The sequence below is a fragment of the Tachyglossus aculeatus genome, chromosome X1 (assembly GCF_015852505.1).
Source record: "Tachyglossus aculeatus isolate mTacAcu1 chromosome X1, mTacAcu1.pri, whole genome shotgun sequence".
Lineage (NCBI taxonomy): Eukaryota > Metazoa > Chordata > Mammalia > Monotremata > Tachyglossidae > Tachyglossus > Tachyglossus aculeatus.
Window position 1 is genome coordinate 76,881,103 of NC_052101.1, and position 19,889 is coordinate 76,900,991.

At 41.4% G+C, this 19,889-nt stretch overlaps 1 protein-coding gene across 9 annotated transcripts in view; it reads left to right on the forward strand.

Annotated features, from left to right (window-relative positions):
• The window catches only part of ERC2 (ELKS/RAB6-interacting/CAST family member 2), a 1,114,913-nt gene that overhangs the window by 1,018,888 nt on the left and 76,136 nt on the right, over window positions 1–19,889 (forward strand). The gene's annotated exons all lie outside the window — the stretch shown is intronic.

Here is a 19,889-nt window from a genome sequence, read left to right on the forward strand (position 1 = left end):
AAGATGTAATATGACATGTGGTTCCCTGGTGGTCAAATGGTTAGGATTTGGTGCTCTCACCCTTGCAGCCTAGGTTTGATTCCTGGACAGGAAAACTGCTCACATTTTTTTTGTGGACTTAGTCTCTGGTGCCAGAGGTGGTGGGCCAACAGGGCTGATCTGGTGTGGGTCCTACCCTCACCAGAGTCCTATCATAATTGGGTCGTGAGACCATTGTGCGTCATGCCTCTCTACCCCTCTGGTATAGAAGTAGCATGCTGTAGTGGATAGAGCATGGGCCCGGGAATCAGAAGGTCATGGGTTCTAATCCTGACTCTGCCTCTTGTCTGCTGTGTGACTTGGGACTAGTCATTTAACTTCTCTGTGCCTCAGTTACCTCATCTGTAAAATGGGGATCGAGACTGGGAGCCCCACATGGGACAGGGACTGTGTCCAATCCGATTAGCTTGTATCCACCCCACTGGCACAAAGTAAATGCTCAACAAACACCATAATCATTATTATTAATATTATTATTAGGAGCATTGCTTCAGTGCTAGTAGATTGTTTTTAATGACCCCATTGTTTGTGATTCTGTTTTTCCATTTAATGCTAAGTATATCACATGGGTAGCGTTGTTAGAACTACTCTAGAATCACCATCATCATCATCAATAGTATTTACTGAGTGCTTACTATGTGCAGAGCATTCTACTAAGCACTCGTGAGAGTACACTACAATAGTCTAGAGGGGGAGACAGACATTAATGTAAATGAATGATGTATAATATATAATTTAAAGATATGCACATGTCTTGATATATAGAGATATGTATATTATCATTATTATTATCAAGTGCTGTTGAGACGTTTCCAATTCATAGCAACTCTATGGATATATTTTATCCAGAGCATCCTATTTTCTGCCATAATCCATAACACTGCTAGCAGTTCTTTCGTTATTGTTGTTATGGTTTCTATCCATCTAGCTGCTGGTCTTCCTCTTGATACCATATAATTATATAGAGAGATATATAATTACACATATCTTTATAGATATATCTAGAAGCCAGATGGTTATCAATTTCAAGTCCAGGTTTCACAGTTTTAGGGAAGGATGGCCCCTAGACTTATTTTATAAACATTCAGTTCATCTGAAGCTTGATGCCATGTTGGTGCCTGTCACACTTTGTCATTCTCCCAAAAGACATACTAGCCTTCAGTTAATTTTCTACTCCTGTAACATAATTGGACAAGTGGTCCCTCAGTAGCAGAATTTGACGTCAACATTCAGCTCCAGGCTACTGATAGAGATCCCTGGCTTGGCACTTATATAAAATTTATTTTTAGTTCTGATTCTGAAAAGTGGTTCATTAGCTCATCTTCTTGTGAGGGTGTGTCTTCATCGTATGTGCTCCTGATTGATTCTAGAATCTTTAATGATGTCCCAAACAATTGAGTTGAGTCGAGTTTCCAAAGGATTGACATCATATTCTAGGACCAACTTCCAGATTCCTTGTTGCATCGTTGAGAAGGGCAGTATGGAATCAATCGAACAAGACGGTGCATAGGCCTGCTGTATGGGGTAAGGTTCAAACAAGGCCCCTTGAGTTCTGATGCAACCAACCGTACTATCATGAAGTAATCTTTGGGATTTTGATAACTTTCTTAGGTCAGCCAAACTTGTTTCGTGTAGATACCAGAGCCCAGGTTTGCTTGTGGTGTAAAATACTGGTATAAATTCTACACACTTTGAGTAGAAGTCTTCCTGTTTCCTGTGTTTGTCCTGAATATGGAAGTCAGCAATGACTATGGGTTTTGGGTCACTCTGTGATCTGGTCACATTGCAATTCTAGGTTTAATAAATAATCATATTTATTGAGCGCTTACTGTGTGCAGAGCACTGTACTGTGATGACAATGATGTTGATGTGTTTGGTAACTTGACCCAAAGCGAAAAACATTCAGACATTGTCCAGGGAATCAGGTAAGCATTTCTTAAGGAGAATAATAATAATAATAATTGTGGTATTTGTTAAGTGCTTACTATGTTCCAGGCACTTTTCAAAGAGCTGGGGTAGATACAAGGTAATCGGGTTGGACACAGTCCCTGTCCCACAGAAGGCTCACAGTCTTAATTCCCATTTTACAGAAGAGGGAACTGAGGTACAGAGAAGTTAAGTGACTTGCCCAAGGTCACCAAGCAGACAAGTGGTGGAGCTGGGATTAGAACCCAAGCCCTTCCGACTCCCAGGCCCGTGTTCTATCCACTAGGCAGCACTGCCTCAAGAGAAGAAAAGATAACATATGTTCACAGTGATTTGTCTTCATGGTAAATCAAGGGAAGTGAAAGTAGATTGGATTACAGGACAGAGTACATTATAGGAAAAGAAGGAATGTCTTGGGTGAAGACAAGGCAGGAAAGGAGGCGGAACTCACAGGTGAGGCGGTCAGCTTTGATTCCAGTGAGAGTACTTCATGGATTTCTTTGGCTCTGACCCTTCTCCCCCTTCTAGACTGTAAACCCGTTGTTGGGTAGGGACCGTCTCTATATGTTGCTGATTTGTACTTCCCAAGCGCTTAGTACAGTGCTCTGCACACAGTAAGTGCTCAGTAAATCATCATCATCAATCGTATTTATTGAGCGCTTACTGTGTGCAGAGCACTGTACTAAGCGCTTGGAGAGTACAAATTGGCAACATATAGAGACAGTCCTTACCCAACAGTGGGCTCACAGTCTAAAAGGGGGAGACAGAGAACAAAACCAAACATACTAACAAAATAAAATAAATAGAATAGATATGTACAAGTAAAATAAATAAATAAATAAATAAATAGAGTAATAAATATGTACAAACATATATACATATATACAGGTGCTGTGGGGAAGGGAAGGAGGTAAGATGGGGGGGATGGAGAGGGGGACGAGGGGGAGAGGAAGGAAGGGGCTCAGTCTGGGAAGGCCTCCTGGAGGAGGTGAGCTCTCGGTAGGGCCTTGAAGGGAGGAAGAGAGCTAGCTTGGCGGATGGGCAGAGGGAGGGCATTCCAGGCCCGGGGGATGACGTGGGCCGGGGGTCGATGGCGGGACAGGCGAGAACGAGGTACAGTGAGGAGATCAGTGGCGGAGGAGCGGAGGGTGCGGGCTGGGCTGGAGAAGGAGAGAAGGGAGGTGAGGTAGGAGGGGGCGAGGTGATGGAGAGCCTTGAAGCCCAGGGTGAGGAGTTTCTGCCTGATACGCAGATTGATTGGTAGCCACTGGAGATTATTGAGGAGGGGAGTAACATGCCCAGAGTGTTTCTGGACAAAGACAATCCGGGCAGCGGCGTGAAGTATGGATTGAAGTGGGGAGAGACACGAGGATGGGAGATCAGAGAGAAGGCTGATGCAGTAGTCCAGACGGGATAGGATGAGAGCTTGAATGAGCAGGGTAGCGGTATGGATGGACATGTTGAGTCAGTAAATATGACTGACTGACTGAATGAATGAATGAAAGGGAAATTGGAAGCTAAGTGGGAGGTTATAAATGAAGCGGTGTTAAAGAAGCACCCAATAACAGCACAACACAGAGGAGGTGTGCAAGTTGTATGGAATTTATTTGTTGAAACAGCTGCATATTGGACTCATAATGAATCAGTAACATATTTAAAGAGGCAAACCACGACAAATTTATGTAGTTATGATTACATTTGTTAAGCATTTACTATGTGCCAAGCACTATTCTAAGTGCTGGGATAGATATAAGTTTATCAAGTTGTCCCATGTGGGGCTCACAGTCTTAATCCCCATTTTACAGATGAGGTACGTAAGGTGCGGAGAAGTTAATAATAATAATAATGATGATGGCATTTGTTAAGTGCTTACTATGTGCAAAGCACTGTTCTAAGCACTGGGGAGGATACAAAGTGATCAGGTTGTCCCACATGGGGCTTACAATCTTAATTCCTATTTTACAGATGAGGGAACTGAGGCCCAGAGAAGTTAAGTGACTTGTCCAAAGTCATACAGCTGACAAGTGGCGGAGCCGGGATTAGAACCCATGACCTCTGACTCCCAAGCCTGTGCTTTTGCCACTATGCCACGTTGCTTCTCAAGTTGGTGACTTGCCCAAAGTCACACAGCTAAGTTGGAAATGCCTAGGGTCCTCGAGAAAACAACTATCTGTCCTCCCCGTGACTGTCCCATCACTGTAGATGGCACCACCATTCTTCCTGTCTCACAAGCCCGTAACATTGGCATTATCCTTGACTCCTCTCCCTCATTCAACCCACATTCAATCCATCACTAAGTCCTGTCGCTTCCACCTTCACAACATTGCAAAAATCTGCCCTTTCTTCTCCATCTGAACTGCTACTATGTTCATTTAAGCACTCAACCTACCCCGTCTTGATTACTGTATCATCCTTCTTGCTTACCTCCTAGCCTCCTGTCTCGCCCCACTCCAGTCCATATTCCACTCTATTGCCTGGATCATTTTTCTACAAAAATGGTTAGGACATGTTTCTCCACTCCTCAAGAAACTCCAGCAGTTGCCCATCCACCTCCGCATCAAACAAAAATTCCACACCATTGGCTTTAGAAAATTCAATCACCTTGTCCCATCATACCTTACGTCGCCACTCTCCTACTACAACCCAGCCCGCACACTTCCCTAACCTTTTCACTGTACCTCGAGCTCATCTATCTCACTGCCAACCCCTTGCCCATTTCCTGCCTCTGGCCCGGAATGCCCTCGCTCCTCAAATTACAGACAATTACTCTCCCCCCAATTCAAAGGCACATCTCCTCCAAGAGGCCCTCCCTGATTAAGCCCTTATTCATTCATTCAATCATATTTATTGAGCACTTACTGTGTGCAGAACACTATACTAAGTGCTTGGGAAGTACAAGTCAGCAACATATAGAGATGGTCCCTACCCAACACCGGGCTCACAGTCTAGAAGTGTTACTTCTCCTGCTATATTGCTATGTGTACCAAAACACCACATTGGTATGGAAAGTAGAGAATGGAAAATGCATTGGAAATTGCACTAAGAGGAAAAGAGAATGCCCAGTGACAGAGAGCTCAAAAACAGTTTTCTAATAGTTAACACAGTGTATTTCTGTGACCACGCAATTCTTAGGGGACTTTTTTTCCAGGCAGAACACAGAAGAGAAAATGTCAACACACCTGCAGAAGAGTTCTAATTTAGGAGCTAAGTGATGGAAATGGTTTCTCTCCTTTCATCAAAGTACCTATTTTTGATTCCTAGAGTTATGCTTTTGATTGGAATATGTTGAGCACTTCTCTTGGCATGCACTGCTAATGTCCTTTGTAACCCATAAATGGATTAGACAGCATGCTTAGGTCTCTCTGTCATCATCTTTCACTGCTGTCATTGCTGTTAGGTCTGTGTCTCACCATAAAAGGCCGGGTGCTGGTTTGCTAAGTGCTTTGTTCCACTTGCTGCCTGGAATGTTCCATAATTATAGTCAATGAGTAAAAACAATTTATAGCAAGCACAGTCTTCTTTCACATTTCCTACCCTGGAACCTGTAGTGCAAGCTATTCCATAGGTAGCTGCAAAAAACAAGCAGATCATTTACCAGGAGAAAGGATGAATGTCAAATTTGCCAGGTGTGTCCACTATAATGCTGACCTGTTGGGACTGAGGTTGTGTTTCCAAAAGAAGCTTCAGTTGTTTCCTGGGGCTAAAATTGAATAGTAAGAAATAATACCACCATGTTCTGCCTCAACCAATCAATCGTATTCATTGAGCGCTTACCGTGTGCAGAGCACTGTACTCAGGGCTGGGGAGAGTACAATATAACAGTTAGTAGACATGTTCCCTGCCCACAGCAAGCTCACATTCTCCATCATGGCTGAACTCTTGATACAGACCCCACATCTTCTGGTCCTGGCCTTGCACTGTTTTAGGACACAACTCTTCACTCCTCAAGACCCTTCATTGATTTCCCTTACCTTTTTGCATCAAGCAAAAACTCTCACAATTGGCTTCAAGGCTCTGTTTTTTCATTCATTACTCCCCAACCTGCTCTCTTTGTTCTTCCCAAACTAACCCTTCCAACTGTACCTACATTCAGCTTTTCTGTCACTGTTGACATCGCCTCCCCCTCTAGACTGTAAGCTCGTTGTGGGCAAGGAATATCTTTTTATTTCACAATAAATATTCTACTCTTTCTAACACGTAGTACAGTACTTTGCACACAGTAAGCGCTCAGTAAATATGATTGAATGCAAATACCTTGCTCTCAATGCTTCTGCCTCTATCCCCTTTCTCATGCTGTTCCCCCAACTTGAAACTCTTCTTCCCCTCAAATTCAACAGGCTGCAGCCCCCTCCATATTCAAAGCCCTCCTGAAGGCTCACCTCCCCAAAATAAACCTTCTCTCATTGGCAGCATGACCTTGTGGCTTAAGCACAGGCCTGAGAGTCAGAAGGAACTGGGTTCTAATCCCAGCTTTGCCACTTTTCTGCTGTGTGACCTTGGGCAAATCACTTAACTTCTATGGGCCTCAGTTACCTCTTCTGTAAAATGGGGGTTAATCAATCAATCAATCATATTTATTGAGTGCTTACTGTGTGCAGAGCACTGTACTAAGCACTTGGGAAGTACAAGTTGACAACATATAGAGACGGTCCCTACCCAACAGTGGGCTCACAGTCTAGAAGGGGTAGACAGAGAACAAAACCAAACATATTAACAAAATAAAATAAATAGAATAGATATGTACAAGCAAAATAAATAAATAGAGTAATAAATATGTACAAACATATATACATATATACAGGTGCTGTGGGGAAGGGAAGGAGGTAAGATGGGGGGGATGGAGAGGGGGACGAAGGGGAGAGGAAGGAGGGATTAAGACTGTGAGCCCCATGTTGGACTGTGTCCAAACTGATTTGCTTGTATCCATCCCATCGCTTAGCACAGTACCTGGCACACAGTAATTGCCTAACAAATGCCACCATTATTATTATTATTGGTATTATCTTTATTATTATTATTAATATTATTATTATTACCAGCATCTCAAGTTGTACAATGCCAGTCTTCTTTTGCAATTGTGTATTTCTCTATCCCCATCCTCAGAACTTATGTGTATTCAATTGTATAGCCAGTTATTTTGATGACTCCTTTTGTAAATATTTTGATTTCTCTCAGGTTTTTGGTCACCTCAGTCTGAATTCTGAACCTGGAAGCATGCTTACCTCTGCAGCAGAGGTGACTGATATCCCAAGGCAGAAATTTGAACACGAGCCAGAATGCACAGTTCAACTCCACCCACTCTCTCCCCCCATATGTCTCTGCTTCTCAGAGTAGGGGGAAGGGGGGTGGGGAAGAGGGAGTTGTAGGCCCCCAAATAAGCAAACTATTTCTGCTGGGAAACCTCTCAAAGTGTCAAGCAGCCCAGCTTGAAACCCTAGGGATACAGAGGAGCTCTTGCTCTAGCACCAGAGTTGTTCGCTCCCCCAGTGAGAAACTTTAACTAAAGCCAGAATGTTTCTGATGGACCGTGATCACTGACCCCTTTTTTAAGAAACAAAGTTACATTTTTATTACTGAGCATTTGGAACATACGTGAAGATAGTAACTTATTCAAGCCCCATTTTAAAATCAGCAAGTGGGAAGCTAATCCCATTGATAAGAATTTGTATTTGCTGCTATCCTTATGGTGACCACTCCAAAAATACTCCCCATTCTTCCATTATCCGCAGTTAGTATTCAGTTCCAACTGCTAGCAAGAAATTGTTCTACCACGTTATTCTGGCCTGTTATTTTGCCAGGATCAGAAGCATACCAGGACAATAAAAATGTTAGAGCATAAAATTGGAAGGAGTTGGCTAGTTTGAGGCATTGTTAATCCTTCAGAGCAAAGGAGTTAAAGTAAATATGAGAAGTGAAGCCAACTTGGAGGGTATAATAGATGTAAAAATGTATTGGCATCATTTCTCCCTACCTCCAAACCTTGGAAAACAGAAAATGATAACCGAACCCAATTAATTACCTGTCATGTCCTAGAAAAGATTGATAGAGTGAAATGTTTGTAAATTCTTGAGTTAATTGAAATCAGTGTTTCTAAGACTTCACACACTAAAAAAAAGTGTGTGAATAGCTAAAAATGTTAGCAAAAGAATATTTTCGAGTACATCAGATATAAAAACCTTGGAAGCTGCTCACCTAATTGAATTTTCAATATGTGCCAAAAAAAGTTAATGCGATATCTTTTGAAGAATAATCGGTACAAAGAATATCCTCAAAGAGAATTTTTTTCCACACGACTGGACTTCATCTTGCACTCATTAAAATGTTTCCCCCCTTAGCTGGAAGCCTTTGTGTTACCTTCCCATCCTCCACAAAAGTACACCACTCATTTTGAATATTTCATCCTTGGAACTTAAACACAGAAACAAAATCAGTTCAGATTCCTGTTTTAGATCCTGCTCAGGTATTCATGGGGGATTTTTAATCCTTCAATGCTGCCAGGATATTTAATCCTTCAGTGTTTCTCCTGTATGTGTTTAATCAGGTTGGGAAGCTGCTGGGCAATAGTTCATCAGATACAGAGAACCTGTGCATTGAAATACACTGTCTCCTCCACTTTCAGCTGTATTTCCTTGAAGGAAGTAAGTCCATGGACAGATATTAGTGTCCCCTGGAGACTAATGAAAATGGTCCTGAATTAAGTGAATTTAAGATGAGGAAACCGTGAAAGCAATTCAGTGATTTTGATCATGCTAAGGGGAAGAGAAAAACAAAGGAGTAAAACAGAATAGAAGTAATAATATTAACAATGTCCATTTGATTGAACAGAATGTATCACCTGCTAAAGAAATGCTCAGAACATAACCATTAACTAAAATGAGTAAAAAAATTCTCATCACAATGGGTTGTGCATTTTGACTTGCTCATACCAATTGAAAATGAGCTAAATTACAAGAAGAAAGACTGAGAATTTTGAGAATTATATGCTTGGGAGATCCCTTTCCCTCCACAAAGGGGAGTGATTTAGTTTATTGAACAGATGAAGAAAACTGCATTTTAGGTAAATATAATTTTTGCTTAAAAATTGAGAGTAAAGAAGTTTTGAATACAGTGGATTTGTTGCTCTCTAATGTGATTGCAAGGACTGATTATTTACACTCATTCCAGGAGAGTCAATGGTTCAAATTATAACATGAATGATGATTTTTATAAAATACATTTCATTTAAAAACATTCTTAATGCCAAATGATTTAGCAACTTTTCAACACCATGCTTTTCATGGTTTCATGTTACTTAAATATGAGTTACAATTATGCTTGAGTCCTACCAGAGTTGTTTTAAAAGGATCTAGAAATCAGTATGTTTTACACAAGTCAATATAATCCTTAGCACTTTGCCTTTTGAATATCTTTGCAGACATGAACAATCAATCCTCACAACACTAATTAATCCTCAATGATATTAGTCAATATTATAAGACCTTTTCATAGATGGGATGACACTGGATCTGAGAAGTTAAAAATTTGATCCCCAAACGAACACAAGGCTATGGTCAAGTGTGCACAGGACAACCCCCGGAGAGGTGATAAGCCCTTTGTCATCTCCACACTATGCCTCCCTTACCATCTTCCTATGCTGGCTTTCTTGCCTTTCTGGATAGGCCCTTGGAATTCTCCTGCAATGGTGAGAAGGGAACAAAATTGGGTTCAGTCCATCTGACCAGCTCTGTGAAGTGAACTGCCCATAGCTATTTCACCTAAAGAACTGATAACATTGCCAACACAGTAGTCCCAGAGCAATTTGCTTTGGGAATTTTGAAATCCAGTAGCCTCAACCTCTAAATATTCATATGGAAAAAGAATGAGCTGGGCAGCTCTTTACCCCAATCCTTAAAATTTTGCCACACACTAATCATATTCCCAAAATAAAACCATCACAAAATGCAGTTTTTACATGATTGACAGGCTTTGTTGTTTTTTTATTTTTCCTTTCTGCCTCTTCCTCCACCTAGTTTCCCTACAACAGGGAACAGTATGGAGCAGCGTGGCTAATGGGAAGCAGCATGGCCTGATGTATAGAGCACAGGCCTTGGAGTCAGAAGGACCTGGGTCTAATCCTGGCTAGACCACTTGTCTTTTGTGTGACCTTGAGTAAGACACTTTGTGTTCCACTTACGTCATCTGTAAAATGGGGATTAAGACTGTGAGCCCCATGTGGGACATATACTATGTCCAATCTGAATAGCTTGTATCTGCCCCAACACTTAGTACAGTGCCTGGAACATAGTAAGCACCTAACAAATGCCATAAAATAAAAAGAGAGTCAGTGCATCTGGGTTCCAATCCTGACTCTGCCAATTACCAGCTGTGGACCTTGGGCAAGTCATATAACTTCTCTGTGTCTCAGTTACCTTATCTGTAAAATGGAGGGTAAGATTGTGAGCCCCATGTGGGACATGGACTGAGACCAACGTGATTATCTTGTACCCCAGTGCTTAATACAGGACCTGGAACATAGCAAGCACTTAACAAATATCTTTAAAAAAATGCCTGTACTTCCTCCTACTTAGATTGTAAGCCCCATGTGGAACAGGGTCTGTGTCTAAACTGATTAACCTGTTAGTTTACATTGTTAATTCTATACCCCAGTACATAGAACAGTGCTTGACATATAGTAAGTGCTTAACAAATGTTGTAATGATAAGAACAGTCTATTAGCAGACTGTCAGGTAGGAAACAAAGTTGATTATCAGTTGTAATATTGACAATTGGTTTTCAGCAGAGAACCTTTTATTTGGAGGGAAGGAAAGAGCAAGGTAAAAATCACTGGGGAGTTAGGGACATGAATGGATAACTGTATATATAAATTTAATAACTCATAGGTGTATATATATATATGCGTGCATGTGTGTGGGTGTCTGCAAAATCCATATATGCCCTGCCATAATCCTACTTTCTCCATGAATTTTTCCCTAAGTTAAAATGAGTCATATATCCTCTCCTGGACCATACCCACTGACAGACAAAGTGTGGCACCAAGTTAGTATGAAGATTCAAATGCAGGAAATAGGGGAATTGTAGTTCTCAACTTTCTTTATGATTGTAATATATGGACTGATTTCAAATGCTCCATTTCACTTCCAGGGCACTTCCATTAAAGCCACCTATGTGCCATACTTAACTTCTCTGTGCCTCAGTTATCTCATCTGTAGAATGGGGATTGGTGCTGCAGTGCTGCAGCATTGGTGCTGCAGTGACATGTGTCGGTCCACATCAATTCTTTAAGGATTCGAGAAGTTTTTGGTTTGGCTTCTGCTATGTAGCTTGGTATATCTCTAACCTTGGCATACCACCATTTGTCATGCAAACTTCATAGTTTGTTCGGTATTCCATGATGTAGGCCTTGATAAGCACCTCCGATAAAGGGCTGTGAAATCAGCAAGGTAGTGATAATGCATTGCTTGCTTCATTGTTTTCTTTTGGAAGCATCAAGTCTTCAGAACTGCCTGGTATGGATCTTCTATAGATCCCTTTCACTGCTTACATTAGTAGAGTCATATGGCTTTCTTGCCCTCATGAAGCTTTTTCATTGTCATGAAATTTCCTACATGTGTCTTCATTCCCGAAGAGTACAGTGTTATTTGCACACAGAGCTGACATGCCCTTAAGAGGCATCATGGTAATGGTGCACTGAGGAAATTGGGAGGGTATTAGGAAAAAAATCAGTAGTCCCTCCATTTATCCTCTAACTAAATTAAATATGAAACCAAATTTAAATGATCACTTTTTTTGAGGGCCCCCTAGATTCTGCTTTGGAGTTCTTATTTTCTTTTATGTCTGTCTCCCCCTCTAGAGTTTGAGCTCTTTGTGGGTGGGGAACATATTTACCAACTCTGTTATATTGTACTCTCCCAAGCGCTTAGTACAAGTGCTCTGCATGCAGTAAACACTCAATAAGTATGCCACTTATTGATTGATTGATTATGAAATTTACAAAATAAACATGAAAATAGTCTTCACACTGAGTCACAGGAGAAGCAGCGTGGCTCAGTGGAAAGAGCACGGGCTTTGGAGTCAGAGATCATGGGTTCAAATCCCATCTCTGCCAATGGTCAGCTGTGTGACTTTGGGCAAGTCACTTAACTTCTCTATGCTTCCATTCCCTCATCTGTAAAATGGGGATTAAGACTGTGAGCCCCACGTGGGACAACCTGATCACCTTGTATCCCCCCCCCCAGTGCTTAGAACAGTGATTTGCACCTAGTAAGTGCTTAATAAATACCATCATTATTATTAATAGTAGTCTCTAAGCATGTGTATTCCTTATGGCATCTGAATTGGACTCGCAGGTTCTTTTTCTGGTACACTAGTTACTGATTATTTGCTATTCATATGTCTCTTTGACCTTCCCTGCAAAGTTGATGGATGAGTTTTTAAGCATCTTTAAATGAATTACAATATATTCCAAATGTATATTTTTGTAATATTTCTGCCAAACTGCACCACAGTTGATGGTTTATTTCCACATTACATTGGAATGTGCATGTTCATAAAATGATATGCCTGTCAGTTGATAATTTGCCAACATTCATTTGCTATCACATCACCATTATTTTTTACATTAAGATAAATTAAAATGCAGGTATTAACATGGGCCCATATGTCTTAGAATAGCATGTAGTTTCAGATGTCTGTTGGAAAAGAACTGTATCTGTAAAAGAGGCACATCTGGAAAGAAATGCAAAAGATCAGCTTGAGAGCAGAAATATCACTTTTACGTCTGGCTCCTCGGGTGCCATATATTTACCTATATTTATATTTATATTTAGAGAAGCAGCATGGCTCAGTGGAAAGAGCACGGGCTTGGGAGTCAGAGGTCATGGGTTCTAATCCCAAATCTGCCACTTGTCAGCTGTATGACTTTGGGCAAGTCACAACTTCTCTGTGCCTCAGTTCCCTCATCTGTAAAATGGGGATTAAGACTGTGAGCCCCACATAGGACAACCTCGATTACCTTGTATCCCTGCAGTTCTTAGAACAGTGCTTGGCGCATAGTAAGTGCTTAACAAATATCAACATTATTATTATTATTACCTGAGTGCAGAAATAATCCTGAGAAACAACTTTGGGTACAAAATCTATGGGGAGGAGTTTAGCCTCTTGATCTTTGAGATACTTGAGCCCTAAGCTTAAAAACCTTGCTTTTTGAGGGCAGAGAACATGTCCATCTACCATTCTGAGCACTTACTACAGTGCTCTGCACCTAGTAAGTGCTCAATAAATGCTATTGATTGATTGATTTCTTAAAAAAACTGTACATAACCTATTATGAAATAAATAATCAGGATTCCCTCAGTGAAATTTAACTAGGAAAATTCCCAAATCTATCCACAACCTATTTAGAATAAGTGGATGAAGGTCCTTACATTGATTTATAACTACTGACAAATATATCCTGCTGACTTGTGAAGTCCCTAACCAATGAATTTATTATCTCCAGAGGACTGTCCAGCAGAGCTTGGCATTTTCAGTATAGCTGCAAGACAGAAAATTTTGTTTTCACACCAAGGGTTTTTGGAATTCCCTTCTAGCTACCTATCAGTAAACCAGTAGGTTTTCCTGGGATTAGAACATGGTCCTGGTCAGTTTTTTGGACGGCTGTGGTGAACCGATATCAGGGATGCTCACCAAGAGGAATTATGGCATATATCTAATTTTAAATATGGAGTCAATATAAAAAATTAGGGAATGTCTACCCAAGGAGAAAAGGCTCATTAATTGAAAGTAGAAGGAATCAAACAATTCATCAATTAATGGTATTTATTGAAAACCTACTGACTGCAAAGCACTTCACTAAATCTTTGGAAGAATACAACAGAAGCAAACTTTGCATTCCCTCTCCCCAAGAAATTTCTATTCTAAATGGGCCTTGGAAGAAAATCAGAAGCAAACACAAGAATCAGTTGATTATCCTCTGCAGTCAGGGAGGGATGGAGATCAAATGGGCTCTGATTAGGTTGAGAGTGTGATTGTTTAAGAATTTAAACTTTGGTAAGACTAGAAATTTGGCAGTCCTATAAAGCGTTGGAGGTGTCTCCATGCCTGACTCTCTCTCTCTGTCTATCCACATGCATATATTCACAGACCCCATATTGCTCCAAAGTTGACACCAGATTTAAATACCATAATAATAATTTAAGATGAATACTTAGGCTACATCAAATTGGAAAAATACATTATCTCTCTCTTCACTTTGCCCTTTATTGATCTGGATGGTGATCCAGAGTCACCATCTACCACCAACACCTGGAGATGTAATGGAACTAGTGATGACCTCAAAGACCCAATTCACAGTGGATCCACTGAGCCAGGGCACTAGTGTTGCTGCTATTATCATCTATATGAAAACGGAATCTGCTCCAGCAGTGCCCCTTAACCTGAGTTGGGCCATCGAGGCCACCATCTTTTTTTGCTCTTTTCCCTTCTGCCTTGTTCCCTTTTCCCTCTGGAACTACCTCTATTGGCTCTCCTCTTTAGGGCCTCTCCCTCCGCCCCCCCTTCCCCCCACTTAGACTTCCCCTCCATTCTGCCTAAGCTAACCAGAAATCTGGTCACCTTCCTCTGTCCTCCAATTTCACCAATTTTCTTCCTACAAGCTACCATCTCCACATCTTCCAGGAAGCCAGAGAGACACAGATCCACAGATCCCTGTGCCATCCTCTCTTTCCATAACTCAGACTCACCCCTGGCTAAAATTACAATATTAATATGAGATATTTGTTTTTCAAAAATCAACAAATACCAAAAACCTGGTTTAGGTTTTGAGCAACATGGTATATAGCTGAGCATTGTGAATGAAAATGGCACTACTGACAGTAAAATTTTAACCTTATGGTGAGGTGGGGCTGAAGAGACCATCATCATCATCATCAATCGTATTTATTGAGCGCTTACTATTTGCAGAGCACTGTACTAAGCGCTTGGGAAGTACAAATTGGCAACATATAGAGACAGTCCCTACCCAACAGTGGGCTCACAGTCTATAATGACTAATGACTAGAAAGACAGGATAGGTAGTTAGGAAGAGCCCTGAATTCTATTTCCTAGTTATAATGCCAGATCTGTCAATTACACACACATTACAGGGGTGATTGCTTTATGTATTGAGATGTATTCCTTTTCGTTTATACATTGTAAGAAAATAGCAGTCACCATGGTTGGGCTCCAGCCCAAACCTGCAAATCCAGCAGACATCCCTCCCCACATTCCCAACATGTGGGCAGCAGGAAGAGGAATCTCCTTTGTCTGCATCATGGGCATCTCCCGGTGGCCAATTATACCTGGGTTCTCCTGTGGCTGTAGCTTACAAAAGAGAAGTAGGGCCCAGAGTTTCCTTCTCCAGTGGTTGCCCATCAACCTCGGTATCAAGCAAAAACTCCTCACTATTGGCTTCAAAGCTCATCATCACTTTACCCCCTCTTACCTCACCTCCCTTCTCTCATTCTACATCCCAGCCGGCAAACTCCGCTCCTCTGGTGTTAACCTTCTCATTATGGCTTGTTCTCACCTGTCCCACCGTCGACCCTTGGCCCATGTCCTATATCTGACCTGCAACACCCTCCCTCCCTCCTCAAATCCACCAAACAACCACACTTTCCCCCTTCAAAACCCTACTAAAGGCTCAAGAGGCCTTCCCAGACTAAGCCCCTCTTTTCCTCAGCTCTCCCTCCCCTCCCCGTTGCTCCAACTCACTCCCTTTCCTCTACCTCACCCCGCCCCACAGCACTTGTGTATAAAGGTACATATCTATAATTCTATTAATTTATATTATTGCCTGCTTACCTGTTTTGATGCATATGCATCTATAATTATATTTATTTATATTGATGCCTGTTTACTTGTTTAGATGTCTGTCTCCCCCATTCTAGACTGTAAGCCCATTGTGGGCAGGGATTGACTCTATTGCTGAATTGTACTTTCCAAGTGCTTAGTACAGTGCTCTGCACACAGTAAGCACTCAATAAATACGATTGAATGAATGAATGAATTCATAATTAGTTCCTTTTTCAATCTCCCCCATGTGCTTTCAATTAATCAAAACAGCTGAGCACTTCTTGATAGTGAACAACCTGGCTTGACATCTCTTTTTTTCCCCTATGGTGTTTGTTAAGTGCATACTATATGCCCATACTAAATGCTAGGGTAGGTACAAGCTTATCAGGGTGGACACAGTCCATGCCCCACATGGGACTCATAGTCTTAATATCCATTCTACAGATGATGTAACTGAGGCACAGAGAAGTTAAGTGACTTGCCCAAGGTCACAAAGCAAAGAAGTGGTAGAGCTGGGATTAGAATCCAGGTTCTTCTATCTCCCTTTGTTTCCTAGTTTGTGAAATAAGACTATCTACCCCTTGCCTGGATGGGGTGAAAATGGTTGAGCTATTTTCCAAACTGCCCTTGAGCTTCACAGAGATACAATTTCTATAAATATGAGGTACTCAGGGTAAGAAATGGTCATGCCAGAAGAAAGACTGGACCGACTCAGTATCTGGGTCTGACTGCTGTTAATCAAAAATGACTAATCAATAGTAGAGAAAAGCATAGCTACAGAGGGTTTGCACTGTCAGGGTACATGCACTATCTTCTGCAGACTCCAAGACCTCCCTGGGTGTATGTTTTCTGACCTGGAACATATCCTCTGGACTCTGCATTTGCTTTAAAGTCTATAGAAAGTGTATCGGTAGGTGATTCTTCCCTTCACTTACATCTTGATTCCATTTCCTAGTAATAATGGCAGGTCTCTCAAAAACACATATATGAAAGACACTTGAATGGTTGTCTCGTATTGAGATTAGTTTCTTTCAGTTTGGAAACTGTAAGGAAAATATACTGCAGCCTACAAAAAGAACATGTGTCAGGACCAAGATTTTACTTAAAACTGGCTACATTTTCAACTTCACACATGTGCCCTTAATTGCATAGTTTAACATTTTCAGTTAACATAAGGATGGAAATTTTTCCCTTTTCCCCAGTACTTGCTCAGTTGCAGGTGGTGTGGATTATGGGGAAGGAGGATTCTCATATAGATTCCATTTTTTGATATATCAGAGGTTGATTTTTTAATCATCATAATTTTTTTTTATGTTAGAAGGACTATGTTCTCCATTTTAAGCTCCCTTTACACTCCCTGGAGCTGCAAAGGAGAAAAGACAACACTTTCACCCAGTCCTGTATTCCCCATTCCAGGTATTTCTGAGCAGGGATTGTATGAACCCAAGCACTAGTCCAGTGCTCTGCACACAGTAAGCATTCAACAAATACTATCGATTCATTGGTTGAAGAGAAGAAATCAATCCCCAAGCAGTAGCCCATGTATTGCCACCCATAATGCACCTTCCATATGCATACCTTACTGATCCAGAAGGGTAGTATCATTGTGTTTGAGCAATGTGTACCTAAATGGCAAAATTTCAGAAATAATTACTGTATTGCCACAGTGTGCAAGAGATTCTCTTCTCTCTCTGGCCGAGAGTTCTGAGAGTTCTCAAATTCTTTCACCAGTTCTATCTCTGTCTTCCACTCCCTGGCTGTAGATATCTTTCAAGGATCTGTTCTAGGTCCTTTTCTTATTTCTCAGTATCTCCTTATACTCATTTCTTTGGGGAGCTCATCCTCTCCCATTTCTTCACCTAACACCTCTCTGCAGATTATTATTATTATTATCATTATATTTCTTAAGCACTTACTATGTGTCAAATACTGTTCTAAACACTAGGGTAGATACAAGTTAATAAGATTGGACACAGTCCCTGCCCCACATGGGGCTCAAAGTGGAAGTAGGAGGGACATCAGATATTGAATTCCCATTTTGTAGAAATTTCCCTATTTTATAGAGGACACAGACACACAGAAGTTAAGTGACTTGACCAAGGACACACAGAGGCAAGTGGTAGAGCCAGGTCCTCTGATGCCCAGGCCTGTGCTCTTTCCACTAGGCCATAGTGCTTCTCTAGGCCAGACAGTAACTCCCAAATCCAGCTTACTTTCCCCCACCTCTCTCTTTTGTAATTTTGCATTTTCCTCTGTCTCCAGGATTTCTCCACATTGATATTCCCACCAGCACTTCAAATTCAGTGTGTCCAAAACTGAATTTATCATCTTTCCTCCGAAATTTTCTCCATCTGACCTTCAAAACCTTAGCAATATCCTTGACTGCTCCCTCTCTTCCACCCCTCACATTCAGTTTATCAGCAAATCCTGTCAGGCTTTCCTCCACAATATTTCCAAAATCTACCTCTTCCTCTCTTTCCAAACTGCCACACTGGTCCAATCACTTGTATATCCATCATTGACAACTTCACATCAGAATTAGCAGTCCCGTTCCCTGCCCTTAATAAGCAACTTTTAATCAAAGACAAAACCACACTAGGTGTCCTGCCAGGAGTGGTGCTGTAATAAAACAGTAATAATAGCTAATTATTATGGCATTTGTTAAGCACTTACTATGTTCCAAGCACTATTCTAAGCACTGGGGTCAATACAAAGTTACAAGTTGGACACAACCCCTGTTCTACGTGGGACTCACAGTCTAGGGAAGCAGCATGGCATAGTGGACAGAGCCCAGGCCTGGGAATCAGAAGGTCATGGCTTCTAATTGCAGCTCTGCCACATGTCTGCTGTGAGTCTTTAAGCAAGTCAGTTCACTTCTCTTCGCCTCAGTTACCTCATCTGAAAAATGTGGATTGAGACTGTGAGCCCCATGTGGGCCAGGGACTGTGTCCAATCTGATCTGCTTGTATCCACCCCACCACTTAGTACAGTGCTTAGCAAATAGTAAGCACTTAACAAATACTTAACAAATAAGCACTTAAATACTCTGTAACAAATATAGAGAAGCAGCGTGGCTCAGTGGAAAGAGCACGGGCTTTGGAGTCAGAGGTCATGAGTTCAAATCCCGGCTCCACCAACTCTCAGCTGTGTGACTTTGGGCAAGTCACTTAACTTCTCTGTGCCTCAGTTACCTCATCTGTAAAATGGGGATTAAAACTGTGAGCCCCCAGTGGGACAACCTGATCACCTTGTAACCTCCCCAGCACTTAGAACAGTGCTTTGCACATAGTAAGCGCTTAACAAATACCATTATTATTATTATTAAATACCATTATCATTATTATTATAATTATTAGTTAGGAGGGACTAGGATTTAATCCCTATTTTACAGGTGAGGAAACTAAAGCCCAAACAAGTTAAGTGACATGTCCAACCTCACACAGCAGACAAGTGGCACAGCATAGGTGAGTTCCCAGGTCTTCCATCTCCCAGGTCCATGCTCTCTCCACTAGGATACACTGCTTCTCTGTAATGACACTAATGTCCGAATTACTGGGAGTACAAACCCACCTCTCTATGCCCTGCCCAGTTTTACCCACAAATAGTGCTTCGTACTGTGTGTAATCACATATAGTAGGGCCCTTGTGCTGTGTGAATGGCAGGATGCGTTCTTCCCCTCTCATTTGAATCTGGGGAGTTGTTGCTCCAGGGATTTAATACTCTAGGGCTCAATATGTTTATTGTGAAGTCCTATGAAAGAGGAAAATGTGACGCAAAACCCTTTAAAATTTGCGTGCTGAGCATAACTAAAACTGAAACAACACAAACCGAAATTAAGTTTTATTTCTACTAGCTAAGGGCCATGAAACATTTATGGGATCTTAAAGTAGGTTGCCTCTAAGTTACCTACCAGTTTTGCTGATTTTCCCTTCCTCTTTCATTACCTCACCACTTTTTTTACCCACTTTTCTTCTGCCTTTCTCACTTTTCTTTCACACTTGATTTCCCTTCCAACCCCCAGCCTTGGTCCAGTCTAGGATCTCAGTCTTGCTCAACCTCAATGGCTGAAATGGAGCACATGTTTTCGAGACATG